General features: G+C 46.7%; 1 protein-coding gene across 4 annotated transcripts in view; it reads right to left on the bottom strand.

The window, feature by feature from the left end:
* The window catches only part of FBXL16 (F-box and leucine rich repeat protein 16), a 28,406-nt gene extending 18,959 nt beyond the window's left edge, over positions 1–9,447 (bottom strand). For 2 of the 4 annotated variants that reach the window (XM_007499240.2, XM_007499241.2), the window contains exon 1: positions 8,743–9,447. The gene's annotated coding sequence lies outside the window, so the exon portion shown is untranslated. Of the gene's footprint in view, positions 1–8,481 lie in introns of all 4 variants that reach the window. The other 2 variants (XM_056805737.1, XM_007499239.3) reach the window with 2 other exon arrangements.
* Positions 9,448–15,777: the final 6,330 nt, after the last annotated feature.

Here is a 15,777-nt window from a genome sequence, read left to right as displayed (position 1 = left end):
ACAGTGAGTGGGGACATTTTGGGATGTGTTTGTACCTCTGTGTTTATATGAAGGGGGCCATGGGGATGTGATACTTCCTGCTTCTGCGACAGCTCTATTGTCAAACTAGACAAGTGACTGCCCCTTCTGTCTCTAAGTTGGCCTATTTGCTACCTTTCAACCCCTTCCTATTTATTATAATGAAGTGAGTTTTGAAGGAAGAAGAATGATGAAATTAATATCTAGGGGCACAAGGAAGATGTAGTTGCTTTTTTGGAAGCTTGGAATAAAATCATTCTAAAATGACAGGAGTAAAATATGGAATCCAATTCCTTCCAGATGCAGAGATCTCGAGGAAGGGAAGTGACTTGCCCAAGGTCACAATGGTGAGTCAGTGGCTCAGTAAGCACACGTTGACCCTGAGAAGAAGTACCTGGGTGGTATAGTATGTCATCATTAATCATAATCAGCGTAGTCAAGAACCAGTGATTAAGTCTCTAACTATTCATGGCATTGAATTAGGTGCTGCCATAAAGGCTTAATTAGATCCAGTAAGGAAGATATATCTGTATCATTCTAATTTCTCTCTTCTAGTATGTTTTTCTTGATTCCTGTATTCAGAGGCAGAAGGAAGATAAGGACAACAACTAGAATTTGTAGAGGGAGGGCTTTAAGATTTGTAAAGCCCTTTACAATTATTACTGCATTTGACTCTTACCACAATCCTGTAAGGTAGGTACTATTATTCCCACTTTACTGATAAGGAAACTGAAGCAGGATCACATAGCAAATGAGTATCTTTTAAAAAAAACTTATTATTTTTTAAACCCCTACCTACCACCTTAGAATCAATACTGTGTATTGGCTCCAATGCAGAAGAACTGTGAGGGCTAGACAATGGGGGTCAAGAGACTTGCCCAGGTTCATACAGCTGGGAAGTGTCTGAGACCAAATTTGAACCTAGGACCTCCCATTTCTAGGACTGGCTCTCAATCTACTAAGCCACCCAGCTGCCCTCAGCAAATGATTATCTTGAGGCAGCATTTGAACTCTGGTCTTCCTGACTCCAACTCACTGAATCACTAGGAAAGATCATCACTAAAGGCAAATTCAAAGTATCAGTTAACTCCTCCTCCTCCTCCTCCAAAAAAAACCCCCAAACCAAAAAACAAGAACAAAAAACAAACCTTGCTCTTCACGTTTATGTAATGCTTTAAAGTTTATCAGACTTTTTCCTTACCAAAATTCAGTGAAGCAGGTTGTATAACATCACCCTTTGATAGATGAAGAAACTGAGATTTAGAGAAAAGTGACTTGCTTAAAATGATTCAACTAGTAAATAGCCAAGCTCAGATTCAAACCCCAGTCACTCAGACTCCAAATTCAGTGTTGAAACAGCATGGCATGAACAGAAGTGCTGTCAAACTATCCTGGAAAGCAAACCACAGATCTTGGGGTTCTGGGCCTTTTGTGCATCCTGAGCCTAGATCCACAGCATGTGGATAGGGGGAGTCTTAGGGAGTCTTTACTCTGGACTTTATATCAAGGATGAGAAAATTTCAAGACAGTCAGGCCCTGGGCAATTTCTCGCTCCACTGCTCAGTCCAATGTGCCTCTGTTACCCAGGTGGTAACATGCAAATGATAATTCTTTGTACACTCTAGGGAGGAGTCTATGAGTGGCACAGGGACAAGTTACAGATGGACCTGAGGTGCTGCTAGGCCATCCGCTTAATCTCCTGTCACTGCTTCTCTCACAAACCATGAGGGTAGGACAATGGGTGACTTATGTTCCCTCTTCATCCCAGGATTGGATATTAAGGGGAGTGATGCCCAGACCACAAGAAGTTTCTGTTCCCTACATGGGCAGAGATCTGGGCTCCCCAGATCTTGTTCTATTTGTGTATATAGGTATGTGTAAGCATAGATGCGTGTATGTATGTCCTATTCTCAGTTCACTCATAGACTCCCTTAAGGAACCATATTACTCACTGGTTGTGATTTCCTGACATCAGGTTTCTCAAGATCTTAGGTTCAAGAGTTTTGGGAGAAGAAATGTAACTCTTAAGTCCCTTCCTGGAGTAGCAACAGATGCGTCTCATCCAGGTGCCCAAAAGACAGTTCAGTAAACTAAATGTATAATGCTCCCTGAAGCTGCTCCCAATCCTTTAACCTCTGAGAATTTCAGAACACCCTACATATTCCTGTTATTCTCCCCACTGACAAAAGGGACATTGATGAACTGGGATTTTGCAGGCCTGTTGGGATGAATGGAGAGGACTCTAAAGAGAAACTCAGAAAGATGGGCTAGCTGATAAAAAAAAATCTCCCTTTGGGGGGACCCTTCTTTATGCCAGAACCAAACTGGGGCAATGAAAGAATGCTGTGAACATTGTAGCTATTTGAGAAATGACAAGTTTGGGTAAGGGATATTACAAATATTAGAGGGTGATAAGGACATTGCAGGCATTAGAGGGATGGTATACCAATGGAAGGCATATTATATCATGTGTTGAATGACTTCCATATCTGTCAGAGGGATAAAATAATTGTGAAAAAGATATTACAGATAATAATGAGAGCTAGCATTTACTTAGTGCTTTGAAGTGTGCAAAACACTTTAATTAAAAAAAACAATAGCTAACATTTATATAGCATTTACTATGTAACAGGAACTGTGCTAAATGCTTTATAATTATTATCTCATTAAATGCTAACAATTTTGGGAGGTAGGTGTGAAACTGAAATAAATAGAGGTTAAGTGACTTGCCCAGTATCACACTGCTGGTAAATGTCTAAGGTAGGATTTGGATCCAGGTCTTTCCAAGATCCTTAGATCCTTTAGGCACCTCGCTGCCTAAAAAAGCACTAGGAGATGCATGCTGCTAAGTGAGCACTCAACTATTTCAGCTACTTTCAGGGATGGTCCAGCAGGGAAAATGATGTTATAGATTTTAGAGAAATAGTACAGTGGTCAGAGATTATTATAGATGTTAATGAGATAATGATATACCAGTGTGACGCTTGAGATCACTAAGTGAGGGAGGGAACTGTGAGCTCTTAGAGAGACAGGATGTTTAAGTGAGAAATTATAGTCAAAGCCCCATAGTCAGTGGTCCAGGAGTACCCCTGCTTCTGGGAGTAGATGGGACTGGAAATTGGTAGGAAACTCAGGAAATGATGATGCCATTTGTCCTTTCTATCTGCTAAGAAATTCCTTCTTGGGAAATGCAGTGCTGACTAACTCCCCATCACCATTGCTTAAGATGGGTCTTGGCCACCAACTAGCACCATGCTTGGATTTTTCTGGCCCTTCCCCCAGAGTCTGAGCCTACAAGGGCTCACTGAGGAGCCCACAGAGAGAAAAGTGAGGGCTGAGTCTCAGCCACGTCTCTGCAGCCTTCAGGCCCTGGTAACCCAGACCCTCTTCCCCCAGACATACAGTTCCCTACAAGGAAGATGCTAAGTTCTGGCTCTTCTTTCCTTCTGCATTGGCATCATTCATATCCTCTCTGTGGGGACCCAGAAGGTATTCAGGCAGGAGGCATACATCTCCTTCTTGCCACACTCTTTCTCATTTATTCTTTTCCTAGGTGAACTCTGCTTTAGGCTACGAATTCAGTCTTGTGAATACTGGGTACTGGGTTGCTGTTCTGTGATTGATTTCTCTGGGCTCTGACCCTACTTCCACAGCCTCCCTCCTCATCCCTTCCTTGAAATTTCCTTATTTTGTCTCCCATGCTGTCAGGCTATTGGGGTTCTGCATGGTAGGACTTCTTTCTCCACACAGGCTTTTTCTCTCACCTATTTCGTCTGTTGCTTCGTCCCAAACCCTTCTTACTAATCCTCCTTCTGGTTTCTCATCTTTTTCTCTTCTGTGTGAGGAAGGTTTGCTTTAATGAGTCCAAACATATAAAGTGCTCTTAAGCACCTTCAGAAGAATGATGATAAAGATGGGACAAACTTCCTCCAGTTAGTTCTCTCTCTTTTCTGACTTCTTTCTCAGCCCACTCTCATTGCCAGCTCTCCTCCAAAGTTTCTTTGATGAGGTTACTCTTAAGAAGGCTTTTCTCTCTCTGCAGGGCCCTGCAGCTTGGGCAGAACTTTGCCTCCTAGGGTAAGGTTGAGAGGGTGTGGGTGACTAGGGGAGCTTGCATCAATCTTCAACTCCCACATGGTGGGAATAAGATGGCAGGGGATGAAAAGAAGGGGCACCCAGGATGCTGAGAGAAAAATTGTGGGGGCAATTTCCTCCTCAGCTGAGAAACTTTCACTGACAAAATTCATGACTAAAGCACATTAAAATTCCTTCCATTTTACAGATGTCATAACAGCAGAGCTCTCTTCCCGCCCCCAGCTCAGAAATGTTCTCAGGGGGCTACAGTCTCCCCACTTGCATGCCAGGGACTCTTGGGAAAGAATAAGTTCCACCACAATGTCCTGAGTATTGATTGAGACCCTACATTAACGCTCCCGACCAAAGAATAAATCATATGAGTCAAGAAGGAGAAAGAGTCTCTATCATGTGCTTATTTACAAAGTGGAAAGAAATGAAAGTCAGTCTCTGGTCCTGGAGGGGAACTGGCTTCTCTATAACCCCAGTAGAATATTCCAGCTCCAGATTGATCCTAGGGCTTCACTGCACACCAATGGAGAGTCTGTCTGAATATCTGGATCCTTTGATAGCTTTTAAGGCAATAGCATGGGAGAAAAGAGAGGAGAGAAGCCCTGGCCTCTGGCAAAGACAACACAAGCTGAACCTAAGAATCTCTAGGGGGTAATGAGAAAAGGGGAACCAAGGCATCTTCCAATTGCCTTCTACTCTGGAAACTTCTTTCTCTAAAGCTCCCTTCTTAAGGTATCCTTAAAGCTTAACTCACACAGCACAGAACCCAAAGCTGCCATGGCTCTTCCTCACTAAAAAATAGGACCAACATTCTTTCTAATGCAGAAAAGGTGTTTTAGATGGGATAGGTTAGGGCTGTCCTGAGCAATTATTGGTCTTTCTCTTGAATGAATTCTCCTCACTCTCCTCTCTTTTCTGAGAGTTGTACTGAACCCATGAATCCTAATGAACCAGAGCTTTCAAGGTCCTAGACTAGTGGTTTCTCTTCATAACCCTTATAAAATTCCTAAGAATTTATTTATTTTCATATCATTGCACTCCCCAAGTGGGCTGAAAACTTGTTGAGGGCAGAGACTTTTGCTTTTTTTTAACCTTTACTTTCTATTTTAGAATTGATTCTAAGTATTGGTTCCAAGGCAGAAGAAGGGAAAGGGTGACTTGTCTAGGATCACATAGCTAGGAAGTATCTGAGGCCAAATTTGAATCCAGGACCTCCCATCTCTAGGCCTGGCTCTTTATCCACTGAGTTGTCTAGCTGTCCCACTCTCTTTAGTTTGTAACTACATCCTCAGCACTTAACAAAGTGCCTGGCCCATATCGGGCATTTAATAAATGTTTCTTGATGCATTGATCAGTGGGTGGATGGGGTTAATAATTAGGCCTAACTTGGCACAGTGGTAGACCTAAAGTCAGGAAGACTCATCTTTACAAGTTTAAATCTGGCCTCAGACACTTACTAGCTGTGTGACTTTGGGCAAGTCACATCCCCCTATTTGCCTCAGTTTCCTCATCTGTAAAATGAGCTGGAGAAGGAAATGGCAAACCATTGCAGTATCTTTGCCAAGAAAACCCCCAAATGGGATCACAAAGAGTCAAACACAACTAAAACAACAGAACAACAACAACTCTTTTTATATCACTATGAGGAATCAGGAGAAGAATGGGTGATTTTAATATGGGAGAAATTTGGGTAGGGATCATGTTCATTATGGCATTTTGACACGTGAATCTTGGCCTAAGAACTCCCTTTCCTAAGCCAAGGGCAGTGAGCACCTGTTGAAATAGGGGAATAGGTTCTAATGCTGATTGGAACTAAGTCTAGGATGGGATCCATTTCCACTCAGTTTAACTAAAAATCATTAAATGCCTACTGTACGCATACCTAATTGGGTGTCAAACCCACCGTTCTGGGTTTAAGAGACATACAAAGTTTGGCTAAGCTAGGAAGCCAATCTTCATGGAGCTTTCAGGGGGATGTCACATTCCCAATTAACTATAACAGGCAATATTACATCATAAGGGCAAGAGAGAGTGAGATGGAAGGAGGGAAGTATTGTTATTGGGGGAAGGGGAGCGGCAGGAGGACTCAAGGAAGCAGAGATTTAGGGTTGGAAGAGACCTAGAAGCTATCTAGTCCAACCCCATCATTTCACAGATGGGGAAACTGAGACTCAGAGAGATGTAGTAACTTCCATAGTCACACAGTCTATACGTCTCAAAACTGTGATTGGAATGGTATGAATTTGAATTCCTGACTCAAAACCTAGCACTTTAGGTACCATGTGATGCTGTCTCATGAGACTTCCTGGAAAAGATAGTTCAGTGGATAAAAAGTGCTGGGCTTGGAGTCAGAAAAACCCGAGTTAAAAATCCAGCTTCAAATATTTACTAGCTGTGTGACCCTGCACCAGTCACATAATCTGCCTCATCTTCCTCAACTGTAAAATGGGGATAATAATCCCTACCTCCCAGGGTTGTGGCAAGGACCGAATAAGATCGTATTTGTAAAGTGCTTAGCACAATGCCTGGCCAATAGTGGATGCTTAATAAAATGCCTGTTTCCTTTCTTCCCAAGCTGGGCTTTAAGAGATGGGAAGGAATTCAACAGGGCTCTCATGCCTGGGGAAGAGCAGGCAGCTGTTAAGGTTGCTTTCTGTCATGCTTTCTAGCTACAGGCATCCCAGGAGTCTAAGGCAAGGAGAAAAGCATTAGCAGGAATGGTCCAGTGTGAGTCCTTGGTCTACCTGTTCTTGGTACCAGGGGCCAAAATCCTACCCCAAACTGCAAGGATTAATTCCTGTTCCCCTTAGTCCTTCCTTTCTTCCTCCTCACACAGGCAGGCACTGCCTGGGCAACCATTTACCCCACCAGGGTGCAAAGCCTCGTCTTTAGGAAGGGGATACCCATTTTCTTTGCCCTTCCTCAGCTCTGCCTGGGGCTGAACTTTTCTCTCTCCAGTGGTGTGGTCTCACCTTTCCCCTGGTCCTCAGTACGTTTCACATAACCCTCTCCAGGAGGCCGCTGACCTTCTCTTCCTGAACCTCTGGCTGGAGCTGTATGTACTCTCAGGGAGCACCTATGGTAACCTCACGTCATCAGGCACGTTATGGGAAAGAGCCAGACCCGAGGACAGGCCTGTGTGCTGGGGAAACTTGGAAGGGTTTCTACGTGGGGAGAAGATGCTGTGTGGCCTTAGCTGACCCTGGTCAGTCCAGTTGTGTGGGGCAGTCAGAGGCTGGACATCAGGCCCTCCCTAGAAGGGCCCAGGGAAGGGAGAAGACTAGAAGAAGGCTGGGGCAGGAGCAAGCTCTCCATCCCTTTCTCTGTTGGGAGTTGTTTGTGGTGAGAGTTGTAGGCTGGCTCTGCACAAGGAAGCCTCCATCTTCCCTGGCAAATAGGGAACAAAACTGGCAAAGGGGCATGCAAGGAACAGGGTGGGGAGGATAAGGAGTAGACAGCGACTGGGACAGGGGTGGGAGCTCTAGCAGAAGGGTGGACGGTTGTGGTGTCAGTCTGTCCTCAGGCCCGAAGAGTCCACCGCACAGGTTTCTCAGAGCATTAAAGCTCTCGGCTCCCAGGTCTCCATCCTCCAGTGAAGCCCTCGGACCAGGCCTCAGGCCCCTCTGAGCAGGCCTCAGGGATGTCAGACTCGGTTCTCTCATCCTCTCCTCATTTTCCCATTGAAGCCCCCATGCCCGGCAAGCCGACTCCTCCGCCCCCTTCACACTCTATTCTCTGGTTTGTTTGGGTTTTTTATTTTAATGAATTAGAGAACTGCTCCCCACCCATCCTCCAGACCAACAGACTCCAGTTTTCTGAGGGAATGGAACTAATCAATGGCCCTAAACCATAGAATCCACTTTTCGCCATCTCTGAGTTTAGCCATAGCCAATCACTCTCCTATTAGCACACTCCATAAGGCAGATGGACGGCTGATCGGGCCATGGTGGGAGGTGAGGGGGGTGGGGTAGCGAAATGAAGCCAGGAGGGGCTTCCCCCGCTGGACAGAGGGTCGGAGCGGGACGAGAGCCGGACGTCTCCCATCCTACACTTCCATCCTGGCCCGCCACATTTCCCATCAGCTAGCTGGAGAGGGCTTGGCTAGCGACTACATTCCCTGGGCTAGGGCCGCTCCCCCCTCACCCCCCTCCCCGCTCCTGGAAGTGAGTCCCCCGAGAGGAGAGAAGAGAGGAATCTAAATCAAGAATCAAGATCCGAGGTGGCTTAGGGGGTGGGGTGGGCAGGGAGGAGCGAGATGGCGAGAAATAAACAACCCTGAACTAGGTGGATGGTCCCCCCCCCCCCCTCCCCGGTGTGGAACTAGGGGCCGGAGAGCAGCGGCAAGTCCCGAAAAGGGGCCAAAGAAGGGAGAGATACCTGTCTGGCAGCATCTGGCCGGCTCTGCATGGGCAGACTGGAGAGGAGCGGGGCAAGGAAGGAGTGTTTGCCATTACATAAGCCCATCTCGGCGCTGCCCCGGCACTCCGAGAGGGCTCTAATTAAGCCCCGCGCCTCCTCCCTCTTTCTCATTGTAAGCAACACGCAGCCCCTCTGGGTGGGATGTCTCCTCTAGACAGCCGTGCAACCTGGCACTGGGGGCTTTGTGCCGCGAAGGATCTGGCGAGAAGCAGCCCTTACCTCACGCGCCGGCTCCGGGCTCATGCCATGCCGTCCGCAGGGAGTCTTCCCTTCATGTGGAGATGAGCATGAAAGCGAGAAGGAGAAAAATACCGTGCTGGGGGGAGGGGGGAGGAGGAGGAGGAGAGGAAAACAGCCAGACGACCCCCCCTCTAGTCTCTGGCAGTCCCGGGGTCAGTCCTAGCCCGAACAAGGCCGATTTCCCCTCCTCTCTTGCTTCTGAGGCAGCAGCTGAGCTCCTTGGTTCGGATCAGAATTGGCTGTTTTGAGCTCTCCCCACCCCGGGGAAAGGCTGGAGGTTCGTCCCAAAAATAAATAAAGCCGTTTTGCAGGGAGCAAAATGTGTTTCCTCCCTCTCCTCCCCAGCAAACAGCTAGCTGGGATCCAGAGAGCACAGGATGAGAGATGCAAGCTGTCTCTATTCCCCCCCCCCCCCCAACCACACACACACTCACACACACACACACACACACTCACACACACTCACTCACTCGCTCCCTCGCACGCACACACACTCACACACGCACACATGGTGTCGTAAACCAATCCCAGTTAAAGAGACACAGCCATTATTATCAATAATGCATGAGGCCACGAGGGCTGGCTTGGGTCCCCCCGCCGGGAGTCTCCACAGGAGTGGCCTCTCCCCGGGACAGACAATAGGGGTGCTGACACTTCTCCGCTTTCTGCAGCCGGAGGTCGGAGACTCGTGGTACTTTTCCACACACATGAACATATGTATGTTTGTAAACGTGTACATGGGCTCACGCGTGCATCTTCTTGCGCTTGGGCACAGCATACAGACCTACGTGTTCACACTAACAACTCGGATGTGAGCACACGCAGTTGTGCACCCTTGCTTGCCTCTCTACCGATGCACATGTATGTGTATGCAGAAAACTTAGCACCGAATGGGGCATGTAGATGGGCCATAACAATAACAAACACACATGCACTTAGCAGGAGAGGAGGGGCCGGGCCCCTGGAAGGATGTGGGTGTTCCTATTGGAAAGGGGTGGGGCTTGCCCCTGAAGAATTGGGGTTGACTGGTGAGCCCGGAGCTCCGGGGCTTCAATGGGTGAAAAGTGTTACTATTTGGGGTGGGGGCGTGGCGTCTCGCTTGGATTCTGACAGCTCGGAAAGGCAGTCCCCTTCCCTGGGCCCATCTCGGGGGCTGGATTGGGTCCTAGGACGAGAGGGGTCCGCGTCCTCTCAGGATCGGTTTTGTGGGGCTTAGGGACCCACGCCCCTCCTGGACCGGCCGCCCGAGCTTACTGGAGTCCAGTTTGGGAAGGGAGGAGGGGGCAGCAAGGCTTCTGAACTCTGACCCCGGACAGAAGGAAGGGAGCGCCAGGTACCACTACGGCCCAAGAGCTCCTAGTCCCTTGAGCTAGGGGAGGAAGCAGAGCAGAGAAGAGACAGAGAGAGGGGGGCGGGCTCTTGGAGTCACCGCCACCGCGGCTGCGCCCCCCAGCCCCTCTCCTCTTCCCCACCCCCACGGCCCAATCAGGCTCCGCCCAGACCCCGCCTCCTCGGCTTTAGCAGGCTGGTCAGGTTCCTCTCCAGGCTAGTGCGCACCGTGGGGGGACTGGAGGCGGGGGAGGACTAGGACTGCGGTCTCGAAATAGCAACCTTGCCTTCTCGTTCGGCCCCGGACCCCGCGCAGCCCGTGGGCAGCGGGCCCTCGCGCACGCACGTGCGCGCGCGACTCAGCCCAATGAGCCTCCCCCGACTTCCCAACCCCCATGGCTGCTCCTCCCCCGGACTGTTCCCCTCACTGCGCTGCTACCCCGGCTCCTGGTCTCCTCCGTGCTCGCGCCCTCCCTTCGAGGGCGCGCTCCCCCCCCCCCCCCCCACTCCTCTCCCCAACTCCTTCCGAGCGCGCGCCTGAGCCGGAGTAGAGCAACCATAGGACTAGAGGGTCTTAGAGCTGGAGAGTTCCCATTATATAACCTCATCTAGGCCACCCCAAGCACCTGAGCGTCCTGCAATCTGGAGGGATGGGATGAGGGAGGTGACTTGCCCAGGGTCGCACAGCTAGTTAATGGTTTCCCTGTTTGCAGACGTTTTCTTCTCCATCCTTCGCAACAGCGAAATGTTTCTTCCGAAGGCTCCCGTCTGACCTGTCTGCTCAAAAAGTTTTCGTGGCTCCCGATGGCTTGTAGTCTAAAATAAAAACTTTGCTGGCCATTTAAGGACCTTCACAGTCTGGCTCCAATGTATTTTTCAAGACCGATTTCACATTACATCTCGTCCCCCTCCCCCAGCCATTCTCCTTGCCCACCAAACTCTCCTATTTGATGTTCCCCATCAATTCTCCCACCTCCGGTCCTAGGCCCTCCTTCCCCACCTAGAACGCTCTCCCTTCTCTTGCCCCTTGGAATGGACCGCTTTCCTGAGGGCCCAGCTCAGATGCCGTTGCGTTCTCTGGCTCCCCTCTCTCTCTGGAAATTCCTTGGCATTTATTTTGTGTCCGCTTATCCTCGGCATCACAGAAGCTCCCCGAGGACAGGACCTGGTTCAGTTTCACAACACCGTGCCTGACGTAGACGGAGTTTAAAGAAATGCTGCTCCTCCCCCGAGCTTGTCCCCTCCGGGCCGCCGCAGCGGGCCAGTTCGCTTTCTGGCAGCTCTAGGTATGTCTTTAGGCCTCCAGAATCCGCTAGATCCCTTGTTTTTTCTTGAACGTCTTCCACTGAGATGATAGGCAAAAGGGCCTTTTCTGTTCTTCTGCCCTGAAACCAATACACGGTATTGATTCTAAGCTGGAAGAAAAGGGTTAAAAAAAAAAGATTTGGAGTCAAAAGACCTAAGTTCAGATCTTGGCCCTGTCATTTACTGGCTTTGTAACCTCAGGCACTGGGACTTTACTTCTCTGGGCCTTAATTACCTCCCCTGTAAAATGGGGGAATTAGATTTGATCAACTCTAACATATTATGAATCTATATGAATCTCATGCTTTGCTCAGTGCCTTAAACAGACCACCTCTATTCCTCTGTTGTCTTCTTCAAGTCATAATGTGTGAGGAAGTCTGTTGTTTAATTGTTTTTTCAGTCACATCTGACTCTTCATGACCCCATTTAGGATTTTCTTTATATATATATATATAGTTTTAATTTTATTTTTTTTAATGTTTTTTCATGGTTACATGATTTGTGTCTTCTCCCTCCCCTCTTCTCTCCCCCCCTCCTGGAGCTGATGGGCAATTCCCCATGGTTATTCATTTATTATCACTCAGAGTCTATTTCCATATTATTCATTTTTGTATTAGAGTCATCTTTCAAAATCAAAACCCATTTGGAGTTTTCTTGGCAAAAATGCCAGAGTGATCTGTCATTTCCTTCTCCAATTTATTTTACCAATGAGGAAACGGAGGCAAACAGGTTTGAGTGACTTGCCCAGAGTCACACAGTATGTGAGGCTGGATTTGAACTCAGAAAGATCATCTTCCCAATTCCAAGTCTGGTGCTCTGTCCATTGTTCCATCTCCTCCATAGGACAGAGACAGAGAGATTCTCTCTTTTGCTGAGACCCAGGGACAGATATATGCCATTGCTCACGGCAATGAGATAGGATTCCTTATCTTCTGAGCCCCCAGAACCTCTGGGCAGAGTTGCCCTGGCTTTCTTGGGGCTGAGGGACAAGGCCTGGACCTTTGCAGCCTTATCTTCAATGCTGATCCACCCTTGGGTTTTCTTGGTAGTATCAGAATGTCTCGAGCTTCAGAGACTGCAGAGTCACTTGTGGAGCTCCGTTCAGAGGCTCCTGGTCCTGGCCTGGCTCCCCTTCCAGACACGAGGCCAATGTTCTCATCTCTAGATTAAGACAGCCTTGGAGAATCACGCCCCAAAGAGGCGAAGATCTGTTGTTTCAGGACACAAGTTGACTAGGGTCACCAATAATGGATCAGAAGGGAAGAGCAAGGAGGGGGGGAAAGGAAAGATAGGTCATGAGGGCCACAAGGAATGGAACAAGATGAGTCGAGAAGAAAGGAATCAAGAGGGAGGAAACAGAAGACGGTGTCCCAAGAGATGTTCTTAATAGAAATTGAACCAGCCAGCATTAAGAGCAGCGGAGAGTGGCCTTGAGAAGTATGGCCCCCCTGGGCTATGGAGCCAGTGGGGGGGTGCATGATAGAGGCAGTCTGTTAGTGCATTGGCTGCGCCAGGAAATTCATCTTTCCCTGGTGCGGCAGGGGAAGGGGGTGCCTTCTCAAGGGGTAAAATCTATCCTGAAATGGAGGTAAATAAAGCCTTTTTAGATATAACAGAAATAATAAAAATCACAGTCGTGACTACATTTCTCTGAGTACAGAGGGAGAGGAAATAGGCTTAAATTGCTGCAGAAAGGATTTAGATTAAACATAAGGAAGAAATTTCAATGAGTTACCTACCAGAGGGAGTTTCAGAGATCTTTCAGCCCAAGCTAAGTGCTTGTCTGTCTGGAGTAGTTTAATTGAAGGCAGGGAGGTTGGATTATAGAATCTCCCTCTGGAAATCCCTTCCAGCTTTATAATTCTATGGTACATGGAGCACATTACCTGGGAAATAGTGTGGTATAGTGGATTGGGTGCCAGACTTGGTGTTAGGAAAGTCTGGGTGCAAATCCTACCTCTTGCACTTACTCGTGAAGCGACTATGAGCCAATCTTTCTACTTCCTGAGCATGTTTTCTCATCTGTGAAAAGGAGATAATAATTCATACTTCATAACACTCAAATGAAATAACACTCAGAAAGTGCTTTGCAAACTTTAAAGCTCCCTATAAATAAATGTTAGTTCTGACCTTATAATTAATTATCTTCTTAGAATTGGAAGATTGACCAACCAATAGGAATGTTCTGCAGTACAGCAATTGATGGTTGTCTAAAGAGGAGCCATAGCCTTCTTTCTTGCTCGTTTCTTGTCTCTTGTTTGGTTATTGGACAAATAACTATTAAGTATGACTAGCACTCTATAGGGTACAACAAAATGGTGATCAATTGTACATAATTTGCTCTTTTGTGCCTTTTATTTACTTAGTTAAATTTTATTTTTTTCAATTAGGTTTATTTCCTTTTTCTCCCACCTCCAACCTTTCTTGCCTCTGCATCTTTTTGCAGATCCTGCTCATAGGCTCAAATCTTCTCTTTACTTGTAATACTCCTTACTGAAAAGGAAAAAGAAAAAGAAATTCCTTGTAAAAAATGTTTGTATTGGGGTCAGCTAGGTATCACAGTGAATAGAGCACCAGGCCTGGAGTCAGGAAGACCTGGGTTCAAATCTGGCCTTAGACACTGCCTAGTGTGCCCTGGGTAAATCACCTAACCCCCACTGCCTAGCCCTTACCACTCTTCTGCCTTGGAACCAATACACACTATTGATTCCAAGAGGGAAAGTAAGGATTAAAAAAAAAAAGAATTGATACTAAGACACAAGGTAAGAGTTTTAGAAGGAAAATATTTGTAGTTACACAAAATGATTTCACATCTTGGCCATGTCAAAAAGTACAGAATCAATTACCTCTCTTCCAGGAGATGAGTAGCATTCCTTATCAGTCCTTGGGCTGGTCATTATACTGATCAGACTTTTAAAGTCTGAAAATAAGACTTAAAGAGGATTAAATAAACATTGTGCATATATTATATACTTATATCCAATTCAAAAACATTTATTAAGCCTATATTATTTTATAGACAAAACTCTGTGCTCAGAACTAGGGAGAGAGCCAAGGATGAATAAAGCATAATCCTTGACCTTAAAGAGTTTTACAATCCAGTAGGGGGAAATAAGACACAGGCAGAAATACAGTACAAATTAGTAAATGATAAGTGTATAAGAAGAAGAGAGGATGCTTGGAGTCAGATGAAGGAGAAATCATCTGGAGCTGGGGAAATCAAGGAAGGGTTTCAGAAGGGGCTGGTGTTGCAAGGGAGATGGACTGTCCACAAGTGGAGCTGGGCTTGGGAAGAGGGGAGAGACCTTTTAGGATGTGTTCACAGCCATGTCTCATTCATGTTATCACGGTGCAGAGAAGCCTGGGTTCTCAAGGGCTGTGCTATTGAGAGGACCCCCAGGGCTTAGAAGGTGCTACCAAGCTGTACTGGCTTTGACTAGTGGCTGGTCTATTTCAAGTTTCAATGACCTTATTATCTAAGATCCAAGAACTAGCCTGGCTAAATGCAAAGAGGCTCATACCCAGAAGATGAGCATTTTTGGCTACTACAACCCATGAAGACTTTCAATAAAGCATGTGATTGTCAGTGTGAGTAGAAGAACCTACATCCATGAAGTCATGAAAGTATTGAATTGGGTTTTACAATGTATAATGCAAGGAGGAAGCTGGGTAGCTCAGTGGATAGAGATGGGAAGTCCTAGATTCAAATCTGGCCTCAGACACTGCCTAGCTGAGTAACCCTGGGCAAGTCACTTAACACCCATTGCCTAGCCCTTACCACTCTTCTGCCATGGAACCAAGGGTTTAAAAAAATGCATAATTCATTCAGGAACCAGTAGCTAATATTTTCTCATTTCTCAACAAGTGGGTAGGAGATCTATCTGACCCAGTAACAAGTGGGAAAACACAGAAAACAGAAGAAAAGACAACCAAAATCAACAAACATATATTAATAAACACTTGCTCTTTGTCCCTTGTTTTCAAAGAGGGCCAATGATATCATGGGGTGATATCTTGACAAAAGTCAAGATGAGTGGTGATGGCCTGGGAAGCAGTGGATGACCTCGGTGTCTTCTATGTCTGACCAAGCTCTAAGTGTGCCGCAGCACCTGTGCCAGCTATTGGAACAGATTTACTGTGCTAAATCCTAGAGATTAAAGAAAAGTTTTTTAAAAATTACAGTTCTTGCCCTCAAGAATCTTTTTAAAAATAGATATTTATTGAAAAACATAGAAATCGGTTTTGAGTGATAATACATGTATAACCCAGTGGAATTGCTTGTGGGCTCTGGGAGGGAGGAGGGAAAGAATATGAATCATGGAACCCTGGAAAAATACTTTAAAAATAAACAAACAATTTAAATATACATATATATAAATA

This window comes from Monodelphis domestica, chromosome 7 (assembly GCF_027887165.1).
Source record: "Monodelphis domestica isolate mMonDom1 chromosome 7, mMonDom1.pri, whole genome shotgun sequence".
In the NCBI taxonomy this organism is placed as follows: domain Eukaryota; kingdom Metazoa; phylum Chordata; class Mammalia; order Didelphimorphia; family Didelphidae; genus Monodelphis; species Monodelphis domestica.
This window is presented reverse-complemented; position numbering and strand designations above follow the sequence as displayed.